This window comes from Cricetulus griseus, chromosome 2 (genome assembly GCF_003668045.3).
Source record: "Cricetulus griseus strain 17A/GY chromosome 2, alternate assembly CriGri-PICRH-1.0, whole genome shotgun sequence".
Taxonomy (NCBI): Eukaryota; Metazoa; Chordata; class Mammalia; order Rodentia; family Cricetidae; genus Cricetulus; species Cricetulus griseus.
The window spans coordinates 383732917-383745997 of record NC_048595.1 but is presented as its reverse complement, the minus strand read 5'-3'; positions in this window follow the sequence as shown (position 1 = coordinate 383745997).

The window sequence follows — 13081 nt, the reverse complement described above, 5'->3', positions numbered from 1 at the left end:
AGGAGCCATAGATGATGGTGATACAACTTTTGTACATCCTGCATGAAGTCCTGCCATGTGTCCAGCTTCCAAGACACATGATTGATGAGTTCTGGTCCTGCCCCTGAGGGCTAACTACTAGCATATTCGGCAACTGACATTAGCCATACTGTGGATTAGCATCTTCAGATACCATGGTGTCCACAGGAGATCATCCAATAGTTTCTGGGTTGTCTGTGGATCATTGAAGAATAGAGGGTGGAAAGCTGCAAAGACTGCTTGTGTGCCACTTGTAGGCAGCTGCTGCAGGCTTGTAGGCATTTCCTTGTGGAAGGGGATAGAAGCCTCCTGGGCAGAGATACACATGTGAATAAAGCTGTGTGGTACTGAGGATGCTGAAGAGCCTCCAGTACAGGCAGCCAAGAGTCCCTGAGGTCTTACCATGGCTGTGAAACTTGCCAGGCAAAGTAGAGCAGTCACAGACAACAATAGCAGTGCAAGACAAAAGCACCTAAAAAGGACTGTCTCCCTTCATCCTTCATCTCCCTTCATCCAGTGACTCAGGTGACAGGGTTGGAAGCACAGCATTATCCTGTGCTGTCACAGAAACTGTCTCAGGACACAGCTAGCTCTAGACTGGGTGTGATCCATCAGATGTCACAGACTGTCCTCTTAATGATGATCCCGATCTCTGAAACATGCAGTGGGATAGAAATGTGTCCCCTTTGCCTTCCCCCATCCTTGAACCCACCTCTGCCCCTGTCCCTGCCTTTAGTCCCCCTCTGGCTCTAACCCATCTCTGCCCCTGGCCAAGCTCATGCCCCCCACTCATGGTGTGCTAGTCCCATGTCCCTGGGATTAAATCCATCAAGTTCTCACATCATCCCTCCATGATGTCAGAAAGCAAGGGGGACCACCTGCCTCAGCCTGGTCCATCCACTCATGGGCAAGAACTTAATATTTCTGAGAAATCCAGTGAGGTCACAGATTGGCAAATGAATGAGTAGAAAGAAATTCCTTGTGTTCCTATGGATGATCTACTAGACAGGCTGCATCTCATCACAAAGATCCCTTTCACAGCTGGTAGAATATCCCTTGGGGTATCTGGTGCCCATCTTGCTCCAATGTGGAGAGAGCTGTTTTGGGAATGAAGCCAAACAGTCAAGCAGGACCAGTAAGTAGAGAGATGGATCTATCCACACCTAAAGATAAAACATCCTCAGAAATTTTCAGTTATAACAACTGTCTTAGGATTTCTATTGCTGTGAAGAGACACCATGACCACCATGATTCTTATAAAGGAAAACATTTAATTGAGGTGATAGCTTACGTTTCAGAGGTTCACTTCTTTATCATCAAGGTGGGACATTGCTGTAGGCAGGCAGACATGCTGGAGAGATAGCTGAGAGTTCTACATCTTGCAGGCAACAGGAAGTGAACTGAGACACTGGGTGTGGCTTGGACATATACAAGACCTCAAAGCCCACCCCTACAATGACCCACTTCCTCCAACAAGGCCACATCCCTTCCAACAAGGCCACCTAATAGTGCACTCCCTTTGGGGACTATATTCTTTCAAACCACCACATTCCACTCCCTGGCCCTTAAAGGCTTCTAGTCTTATCATAATGCAAAAATGCATTCAGTCCTACTTCAAAAGTCCCCATAGTCCATCACAGTCTTAACAATGTTTAAAAGTCCAGTGTTCAAAGTCTCTTCTGAGATCCATGCAAGTTCTTAAATGTAATCCTCTGTGAAAAAAAAAAAAAACAGATCACATACTTCCAACATATAATGGCACAGAAAAACACAGGGAAGGGAGACTAGGGAGGAAATACTAGACCAAAGCAAGACCGAAAAAGTTGGGCAAACTCCAAACTCTGCAATTCCATGTCTGATGTCAAAGTACTCTTCAAATCTTCAATTCCCTTCAGCTTTATTGACTGCAACACACTTCTTTCTCTTAGACTGGTTCCTCTCCTTGGTAGAAGCGCTCCTCAGCAGGTATCCCACGGCTCTGGCATCTCCAATATTTTGGGGTGTTCAAGCTTCAACTTCACAGCTTTACGCAATGGCCTCTTTAGCCTCCATTCAGTCACACCCTGAACTCATGGCTAGCCTCAGCAGCTTTCCTTAGTCTTGGAGGCAAATTCTGTAGCCCCTTTCTTCTATCCTTAAAGCCAGAACTGTGTGGCTAAAGCTGCCTTTGCTGCTTTTGGGGGCTGGAACATGCCCCACCCCCCATTCAATTACATCTTCACCTACTTTCCATTTCCCATGGTTTCCTTTGCTGCCTAAGCTTGGCTGTCCTGAAACTGGATCTATAGACAAGGCTGACCTTAAACTCAGAGATCCCAAAGCCTCTGCCTTCCAGGTGATGCCATTGAAGGCATGCACCACCACACCAGGCTCTAAGCTTTTCTTTAATTCCTTTCACAAGTTGGAAACTCACAGTTTAATTTGGAGATCACAATGTGCTTCATCCTAACTCTGGTTTTCATTCTCTTAGCAATGTCTTTGCAACAAAGGCTTTATCCTTAATACAATCCCAGGTGTCATTTTGTTTTCCTATGGGTTGTGTTATGTTAAAACTCCGTCAGTCTGACCCCAACAATACCTATCCAGTGCTCTGGTCCCAGTGGTTTTCTGCTGAATTTATGCTGGAGGTTTTACAGACTGCCTCGACAGTGGAATGACACAGTCATGGTGGCATGGAGGTGTAGGCTCTCAGCTGGTCTGTGCCGAGAAGCAGCTTTTTTTCTCCAGAGCAGAGTTAGATTGTTCTTTATTTTGTGGTACTGGGGATTGAACCTAAGGTCCAAGGCATGAGAGCCCAGAACTCTACCACTGTGCTACAACTTCATCCCTTGTCTTCTAAGAAAACCATGAGACTTCCATGTTTGCTCCATTCAGGTTCAGGTTCTTTTGGGGGGGAGTCTGCATCCACTATCCACTTATTCTGTCATGTTGTCACTTCCACACTGCCTTGATGACAGTGTCTTAGAGTCAGACTTATAGACTAGTAATACAATCCCTGGTATTATTGTCTTTCATAAAGCTTTGATCTAATTTACTTGGCATCTCATATAAATTTTTAAATTATCTTGTCTTACAAAAATCTTTCAGTTTTCTTCTTATACGATTCCATACATGCATAGAATGTACTTTGATCATGTTCACCCCCCCATCACTTCCTCACCCCCTTCTACTCCTGCTCAACCTCCTATTCTTCCCAACAGATGCTTCTCCTACTTTTATATCTTCATCTTTGGTTTTGTAACCCACTGGGGTTGCTTACATGGGCATGGGAGGGGGCATTTTATTTTGGTACTTGGGTAGCTAACTAGAAGGTATACCATTGGGGAAAACGACCTCCCTGTTCCTGGTAGCCATTGAGGTCCTCACGAAAGGGTGGAGCCTGCTGAGACCCTCCCCTATCCATGCTGGAATGTTGAGGGGTTCAATTTGTGCTGGTAACTACAGTGGCTGTTAGTTTATGATTGCAGAGGCAGTGTCATGCCTAGAAGAGAGCATCTCATGGCATTCCTCCCTATCATCTAGCTCTTAGGTTTTCTCTGCCTCCTCTTCTGCTACATTCTCTGAGACTTGGAGGGAGTGAATGCAGACTTGGAATATAGGGTTGAACACTCAGCAGCCATTTATTCTAAGCATTTAAAACAGCTATCTCTGCAGTAACTGCTCCCCTCCAAACAATAGCCCTCTGGCCAAGGCTAAGGGCAACAATAATGTGTGGGTATAAATACCTATTTAGAAAGTGGTTTTGACAACATACTCATTTAGCAAAACAACAGTAGTAGGTCCCCTGCCTCCCAGAGCCTATGAATGCCCCATACATGAGCCTTTGACTGCTATATCAGACATGAATTTCCTCCTATGTAAAGGCTTCAAATCCAGTTATAAAGCAGCTGGTTACTCCCACATCACTTGTGCACTACTATTGCATCAGTGGGTACATGCCACTATTGCCTCGCAGGTTGCTATTATTAGCATTCAGGATAAGACCTCTAAGGTCTGTTCTCCCTCTGCAGCCTGCCCAGCAACTTCCAGCACTATGAAAATTAGCCACCAGGGAAGAAGCTTCCCAGTAAGTTTGAGATTTCTCTATGTCCTGCAAACAAAGTGTGTCATACTATCAGCAATTGGGTCTTACCATTTGGTTCTGGTGGGCAACCAAAATCAGTAACAACAGCCTGTGTTATTTTATTCACATTTATAATGTCAAATAAGGCTGGTGAGTGAGAACATTTTATTCTTTTCCCAGTTTTAGGGAGAAATGACTATGCCACTGTTGAGTAAGACAGTAGCTGTAAGATGGAGAAATGCCCTTTCATAGACAAGGGAGCATTACTTCCCTTCTTAGTTTGTTTTGCTTTTTCCCTTGTAAATAGATTGGAGTTTTGTTCAATGATTATATGACATAATTTCTCAAAGAGTTATTATTGTTCATTATATTTCAAATATTGATCCAGTTTTGAATTCTTGTAATGAACACCATTGGATGACAATATATTAATTGTAAGTTTGCTGCCAGAAACAGTAGTTTGTTGAGCAGATTGGCAGACATGGACAGTGATAACATTTCAACTTACTTTGTTTCTTTTCCCTCTCTCTCCAGACATGAACAGTGATAACATTTCAACTTGCTTTGTTTCTTCTCTCTCTCTCTCTCTCTCTCTCTCTCTCTCTCTCTCTCTCTCTCTCTCTCTCTCTCTCTCTCTCTCCCTCCCTCTCTCCCTCCCTCCCTCCTCCCCTTCTGGTCCCATTTCCCCTGCTCTTGCTGCTGTTTCTTCACTTCAACCTAGTTAAGCATTTGTGTAATGTTTACTTTATAAAATGAAAGAAAAAATTTTCCAGTATGTCTTACATAGCTAATGGCGTTTTAAGTATTGCATGGAATGTTCCTTCAGCTTGGAAGTTTCTTTCTTGGGTGTTTTTTTTTTTGGGGGGGGGCTCCTAACTACATATTCCATTTCCTTAGTGGAACCATAACTGCTGAGGTTCTATTTCATCTTGGGTGAGTTTTAGGTAATCTGATTTACAAGGCTTGGTACATTGCCTGTGAGGTGTACAATTTACTTACATGTGTGGGATTCTCTTTTTATCTTGTTCTTTTATTTAACAGAAAACAAACCCTTGTTTCTGAGGATGATAATGGCTTCTTTCCCATCTGCCCTTGGTAGCCCTGCACTAATTGGGCTGATATTCACAGAGAAGCAGCTCTGGTGTCTGGATACTCTGGTGTCTGGATACTATTACTGTTTTCACTCCTGCTGACCTCTGCTCTTGCCCTGTCATCTTTTGTAACTTCCCCTGTGTTTTCAGCTCTTCACCATCAATTTTTCAGGTGAAGTTAAGAGTATTTGTTTGAAAGCATTCATCCTTTCCAACAAAACCATTAGATGATTTAGATTTCCTTGCAGGCATAGCATTAGCTACAGCTCACAAATTTTGAGACACTTTATGCTCATTGTTACTCAGTTAAAAATATTTCTAAAATCCCTTCAGACTTCCTCTTTAACCAATTATCACCTAGGCAATGTTGATGACTTTCCAGGGGTCTGTTTATCATGCTGCTGTTGATTTCTAGCTTAATTCCATTATGACAGGAAAGAAGACTGTGTAAGACCTCAAAGGTTGTCTGGCTGGGTGCCCTATGCACATCTGAAAGTATGGGTTTGCTTTCCTCCAACAGGACATCCTGCAAACATTGATCACAAGCAGAATTCCACAGTGAGTGCATGTCACCACCAGGCTGATGCTGGGCCAGCTCAGGGTCTTCCTAACAGGAGTGTGGCATCTCCCACTGGAGCTGAGGATCCAAGCCTTCCTCCTGGTTCCTGCAGCTTCTGCTCCCTTGATTTGGAAGCTCTTTCGTTAGAGCAGATGCTGCTGCCATCCCTGTGTCTCATTGGCGAATTTATTCTCTTTCATTCCTCAACATTCTCATTTATCCTATTGAAGTCTACGTGTCTGGCATTTGTACCTCAAGCCCAATTTTTGTGATCAGTACTCAGAATGACAGCCTCTTCCCTCTTTCTCTCTCTTTCTCACTCTGTTCATATGCCCATGACACTATATTTGAAGCGAGTTCCCTCTGGGCATTATGAGTAATATTTACATCCACTCCTTAATAGTGTTTTTGTTTGTTTGTTTTTGTCGTTGTTTTTATATGTGTAGAGACCTGCATTTGCTCTAATTGATACATTTGGACTTAATTCTACCATTTCTTTTTTTACTTTCTTTGTTCTGTCTGGTTTTCATTTTTCCATCTCCTTCCTCCTTTGGGGTTATTGGAACATCTTTAGTATTCTGCAGTCAGCAGTTTGGGGGACATTTCTTTGCACAGATTAATTTTGAGAACGAGAAGATACATACAGCGCACCTAGCTTTCTAGTCTCCTTAGAAACCGGATGCCATCAGGTCAAGCTCGGCACAGAAAACTGGCCTCCTCCAGGGCCCCCTGCCTGCTCCTGTATGATCATTGTCTTACATATCATGCTGCCTACATGAAAATGCCATCAGGCAAGGGCACAGTGTTTTTACTTCCAGCATCAAACATATTTTTAAGACTGTAAAATGCAGAGTGCTCTTAAACATTTGTTCTCTTGCAATGCCCATGTCATCCTTCCTCTCTGTTTCTTCTGATGTTCCCACATCTCCTGCCTCTGTCATTTTCCTCAGTCCAAAGCCCTCCCCTTGAGAACCTTCTGGGGCTTTTCTACAGACCCTGAATTCTCAGGTGTGACGCTCAATTTTGATTGTCAATTTGACTGGATTAAGAAATGGCCAGGGCATCATTAAAGCAGCTGTTAGTTCTCTCTATGACAGCATTCCAGAAAGGGCCAGCTAAGAAGGGAGACTAAATGTGGGCAGCAACATTCCACTGACTGAGATCCCAGACTTCATAAAATGAGAAAGGAAAAAGTTGATGGAGTACCACCATCCCCTCTCTGTTTCCAGGTCCACATGTAAGCAAGCAGCGCCCAGGCTCCTGCTGCTGCCACCGAGAGTGACTCCCACCACCATGCCTGCCCCACCAAGATGGCCCACACCTTCAAACCACTGGGAGTCCAAACAACCCCTCCTCCCTTGCTTCTTTCAGGGGCTGTGCTGAGGAAAGTAACTAACACACCGGGGCTTCCTTCAGCAGAGAATGTTCCATTTCATCTTCATTCTGAAAGGTATTTCCTGTGGATATGTATTTCCCAGGTAGCAATTCTCTCCTCACAGCACTTTTAAAAGCGCAGCACCACCTCCATCCCACAGAGGCAGCTGCCAGTGAAGAAGCTGCCTGTGTTGCATCCCTATAGGGATGCATGCAATTGACTGGAACTTTCAAAGCCCCCTGTGCATCTCCTGTTCTGCCTCCTCTCTGTGTGTCTGGGTCCGAGTTTCTTTGTGTTCACTTTCCCTGGGACTTGTTGAGTTTCTTGACTGTGTTAGTTTTCATATTTTTCCAAACTGGGGAGTTTTCAGCAAACATTTCTTGAACTATTTTTGTTTTAAGATTCACGTTTTTTTTTTTTTTTCCTCTCAACCTGTATCTCATACCACAAATCCTGCACACTTCACCTGTTGTCAGGTCCTGGTTTTGTCTTTGCTGTGTAGCTTGGGTCCTTCCTCCTGGAATGCCTGGCACCCTTTTCTCTAAGTTCTCTTCCCCTCTGCTGTGGAGCCTGATCGTGTGCTTTTTATTTTGTGCAGTTTTTCCCCCAGGACTTAAGGTTCCAGTTTCTAATTTTCATTGACTTTGAGTGTGTTTGTGATGTGTTTGCTAACAGCTATCTAAAGTCTGTCAGATAATCCCAACAGCAGTGTGCTCTGAGGAACAGTGTCTGTCATTGTCTTTCCCCAGAACTGAGATGGTCCTATTGTTCCTGTGCCAAAAGACCTAGATTTTCATCCTGGACACTGTGCACCTTCTGCTGTGAGGGTCTGAGAAGAGGGAGGACAAGAGGCTGTCTGTGCAGGCAGCCACATCCAGGCTCCATGGTCCCATTTTCCTTTTTATACTGGTCAGGTTAGTTTCCAAGATTCTACTTTTTTGTTCAGACCTACCCTTTCTGTCTTCCAGTGACCAATGAGATATCTGCCTTATGGTCCCTGTTCAGTTTCTAAGCATTTGGAATGTTCTACCAGGGCCATCCAAGCTGCAGGCCACAGGACCCATGCATCCCAGAATAACCATGAAAGTGGCTCATTACAAAAAAAGATAAACCTATTTAAAATTCATTCAGAATTTTTTTGCAATTACTTTGTAACTAGATTGCATGGTTCTCAAACATGAATTTTTGTAGATGACAAAGTCTTGTCATGATGTCAATATTGAACACATATGCATGAATGAGTACAGAAGGTGACATCCCCAAGAATCCTGCTTGTGTGTCCAGGAATGCACAAGCCCAGGTTTACACACAACAATGCTGACTTGAGCTGCATTGTTCCTTGGGTCTCACTGGGCTGCTGCCCACAGGGGGAGAAACTAGAAAGGAATTAAGGACCTGGAGCTGAGTCTCTCCCTCTGAGAAGTTGCTTAAACCAGAACAAGTGTCTTTCCTATGAAACACTCCTGAGCAGGGGGATCTCTTGAAACCCTGGAATGCTAAAGTCACTACAGGGGAAGTGGAACCAGGGAAGGTCATAACCAACAGATGTTGGGCCTGAGGAGATCAATCCTGGAAAAGTTTGGCCTTTAGGAGATGGGACATAGGAAGATGAGGTCTGAGGATGCTGGACCTTGGAAAGCAGGGCCTGGTGTAAGAATGGTCCCAGTATCTGATAGTGTGTAGCATATAGGCTTTGCAATTCTTCCTCATCTGTTTGTTGCTGACTTTCAGGCCTCTCTAATGTTTGCTGTTCATTTTTCTGCTTTTCTGGCTGCAGCCCACTGACTCCCTCCCCCAGGGAGAGCTGACACTGGGCTTTCACATCAGTCTCCCAGTCTTCTCCCACCCAGAGCCCCTGAGATACAGTATGTGCTAGAGCCCATCAGAGCTGCTCTACCTGGCCATTCAAGCAGTGGGTTTTGATGTAACACTTTTACATTTGTTCTTTGTAACATTAAACAGTGTATCCGTGTGTTTTTATTGATTTGGATTTGGGAAACGTTTTTTGAACACTTTCAACAGAATTCTGGCTCCTTGTGTCCCAGACCCAAGTGTCTGGTAATAAGCTGAGAAAAAATGAGAAATGGATTTACTTTTCTTTTAAGAAAATCAATAAATCACAAGAGATGAATTTAATAAAAATCAGAGTGGAATAAAGGGCCTTGCCTTATTAGAACTTACATGTTGACACAGGGAGGTGGCAGATGTAAAACAATCCCCAGGGGCCAGAGCCAGGCAGCCTGGGCTGGGAACACATGTACAGGGATCAGGGTGGCGTGTGGTCTCCATCCTGTGATGGAGAACTCACTTTGAGGCCTAGCCTTCCCACCGTAGCCAACCACCTTCCTTCAAGCTGGTGCCTGACTTCCTTGGATGACTCTCAGCCTGGGAGGCTTTGGGGCTTCTGAAACTCACTGTGAAGGAACACCTGCTCACATCTGGGCTACACAAAAGGGATAAATAGAGAATATAACTGTGGATCCCGTTGGACCCTACTCTACATCCCAGAAAAAGAGAAGGACACAGGAAGAATGAGGCAGGACCCTGGTAGTATGAAAGGAAGGCACATGTGAGACAGGAAAGGGCCTGGGTACCTCTGCACTCTTACGGTGGAGAAGTCTACATGGCGAAAGTTGAGTTGCTTATGGTATCTGGCCTTTAGAGTGTGACGACAGGGGCAAGAGTGGTTTTACCATGGAAAGTGGCAAGTGAGAAGTGGGAAGCAGTGTGTAGAGATGGAAGGGTGAGTGTCACAGTAGAGGAAGGAGGGGTGTGACGCCATAGCTGAGGGAGGAGGAGTGGGAACCATGCTAGAAAGGTGGGGCTTAGGTGGCAAAGTAGAAGGAGGAGAAGTTGGGTGTCTCTGTGGAGGGAGGAGCTTTGGGAAGTCACAGTGCAAGGAGGTGAAGTATGTCACAGTGAAGACTATGGGGAGGGAATGCCACAGTGGAGATAAGAGATGTATGTTCTTTCAAGATGAATATAGGTAGAGAGGTGAACATAGAACTGTAGTTTTGATGGGCTCTGAGAAAAACATACTCCTGATTGTGTGTGTGTCCACATGTTTAGTAGGTAAGGGATACATATGTGTTGTATATGCTATACATGTTTATATTTATATATTGTGTATACGTGTATATATACATATATAACATACATGTTTTCCCACATATTATTTACCTGGATTTTCAGATGAGTTAAAGAAGAAGGTGGGCTTCAGGTAGAGCTCACCGATAAGACCACTTGTCAAGTGTGTTCAAATTCATGGTTCCTTTCCCAAGAACATACAAACATACACACTCTGAGACATGCATGCATACACTGTGTATATACAGAGAGACACATATCCAGGCATGCACAAACATAAATGCACTGAGACACATGCATATGCATGCCCACACAGACATGCACACACATAGACACAAGAGACACATGCACACACACAGAGAGAGACATACACACAGTCATACACACAGAGAGACACACAGAGAGAAACGAGAAATGTACATATACACACTGTCTTGCATGCAAAGACATATGTACCCACAGAGACACATATATCTAGTCATACACACAGAAGCACAAACCTAGACACATGCATACACACAGAGACATGCACATAGAGGCACCTACACATGCTGATGTGTATACAAACACACAGAAACATACATATGCACACACAGAAACATGCATAGTTACAGATACACAGAGATACATACAGAGGCATGTGAATAACACACAGACACATTTATAAATGCAGGCAAACACACAGAGACACGGGTACACACTGCACACAGGGACACAAAAATGGTAAGTATTGTGAAGAAAAAGGTAACACAGGAATACAGTCAGAGAGAGAGATGACCCCTGTGATTGCTAACACAGCTGTCAACTTTACAGGCTGTAGAACCAACATGATGACGAGGCTCTGAGCTTGCTGAAAGGGATTACCCAAATCAGGTTAATTATGGAGAAATGTCTGCCCTGGAAGTGGGTAGCAACATCCCATGGTTCTTAGTCCTAGGCTTTAATAAAAAAGAAAAATGCCATCTGCACTTTACTGTGGATGCATTGTGACCAGCCACCTCAATCTCTGGCATCAGGCTCTCCTGCCACAATATACCTTTGAACTGTGAGCCAAACTTAACTGTTCCTTAGGTTGCTTTGATCATGGTAACCAATGCAGCCAATGTGAAATGAGTGGTAGACAAACTGACCAGGAGAGGCTGTGTCCAAGCTAACATGTACAGTCTCCACTTAAGCTCTTCCTCTTCAAACTGATTTGTCTTTCTTGAGATGGAAGAAAGAGATTGGCAGGTGAGGTCTCCCCTTCCTGTGCTCTCCTGCAGCAAGGCAGACAGGAAGTTTCTCCTTTGCAGGTCTCATCTTGGGCTACGACTTTAGACAACATCTTGGCTACAACTTTAAACTTGCCTGAACTCTTTCCCTCATCAAACTGCATTTTCTGTATCTTTCCATCCTGCTGGTTGCCTTCTGTAGCCTTGGATAGAACAATGAGTAGTCACCACTCCCCAGTCTGAATGCTCTCCTGTCTTGAAATTCTCTGGGCCAAACACCATAGTAAATTATTTTTAAAATTCAGGCTTGAATCTAGATTTAATTTAAATTTGAATTTGATTCTCAGGACATAGGCAAAATGCAAACAGAGCTGTGTCCAGAATGAAGCCTGCATGTTACTAGTCTAGTTCTCTATAGTGGCCATGAAGAAAAGAAGCTTCATGAGCCAGGCCTCCACTGTCCACGTTTCTCTCATCATTCCTGTCTTCCATTAATCTTTACTTACAAGATTCAAGAACTTTTCTAGCCCAAAGTTCCAACCTTGTCCACAATCCTCCCAGAGAGCAGCTCTAAGAACTATGCATCTTCCTCAGGCTTATTGCAGTGATGGCCCCACAGTCCACAGCTCAGTACACGTTTTCTGTGTTAGGCTATTGTGTGTTTTTGGTTTTGGTGTTTGTTTTTTGTTTTAGCTGCCAAAATACATGCAAAGGCAACTTAAGGAAATAAAGGTTTACTGTGGCTCACAAGTCAAGGGCACAGCCCATCGTGATGGGTAAGGCCTGGCAGCAAGAGCTTGAGGCAGCTGCTCTCATTGAGTCGGTGGTCAGCAAACAGAGATGGATGCTGGTGCTCAGCTCACTTTCTCCTTTTTATTCAGTCCAAACCAAGGGCCATGGGGTGGTACATTTAACCCAATTCAGATAATGTCTCACAGGCATACCCAGAGATTTGTTTCCATGGTGATTCTACATCCCTTTCTAGTTGACAGTCAAGATGGACCATTGCCGATGCTCACAACAAATAAGTCGGCAACGTGTCATGGAGGGTGAGATGGACAGCACAGGCTTGTAAGGGGGAAGCCTATGACTGGAGGAGGTCAAGGGAGGTGTCCCCCTGTGCCTACCGAGAATCCCAAGTGTTGACAATGCTCCAGGAAGGCTCTTCAAGTCCTGAACAGGGGTGAGCACACAGGTGAAGAAAGAGAGTGGACAGGACAGCACACAGGCATGACTCACCAGGCTCCTGCTGTGCCATCCTATACTACACCATACAATCCTGAAATCATCACCTCTGGTAGTGAGAAAATGAAGGCTCAGAGATGTCAACTGTTCTCAGGGTCACACAGGAAGTAATTAGGTCCAAGTGAAGGGTTCACTCAGGGAACCATGGTGGGAGCTGGGGCTGGAATGTGGCCAGGAATAAGAGGAGGAAAAGCTCATGATAAGCACTGCAGCTTGAGAGGTGATCGTGGCTGGAGTGGGGCTGCTTTTTAGAGGAGGGTGAGGTGCTGAAAGCCATTTCAGAGACGTAGTCATTCTCAGTGCAGAGGCTGCAGCTAGGCCCTCCTCTGCACAGTTGCTTTCTGAGGTTTAAGTCGCCTACAGTCACTCATGGCTGGTTTGGAAATACAAAAGGAAAAATTCCAAAAATGAATAATTCACACATTGAAATGT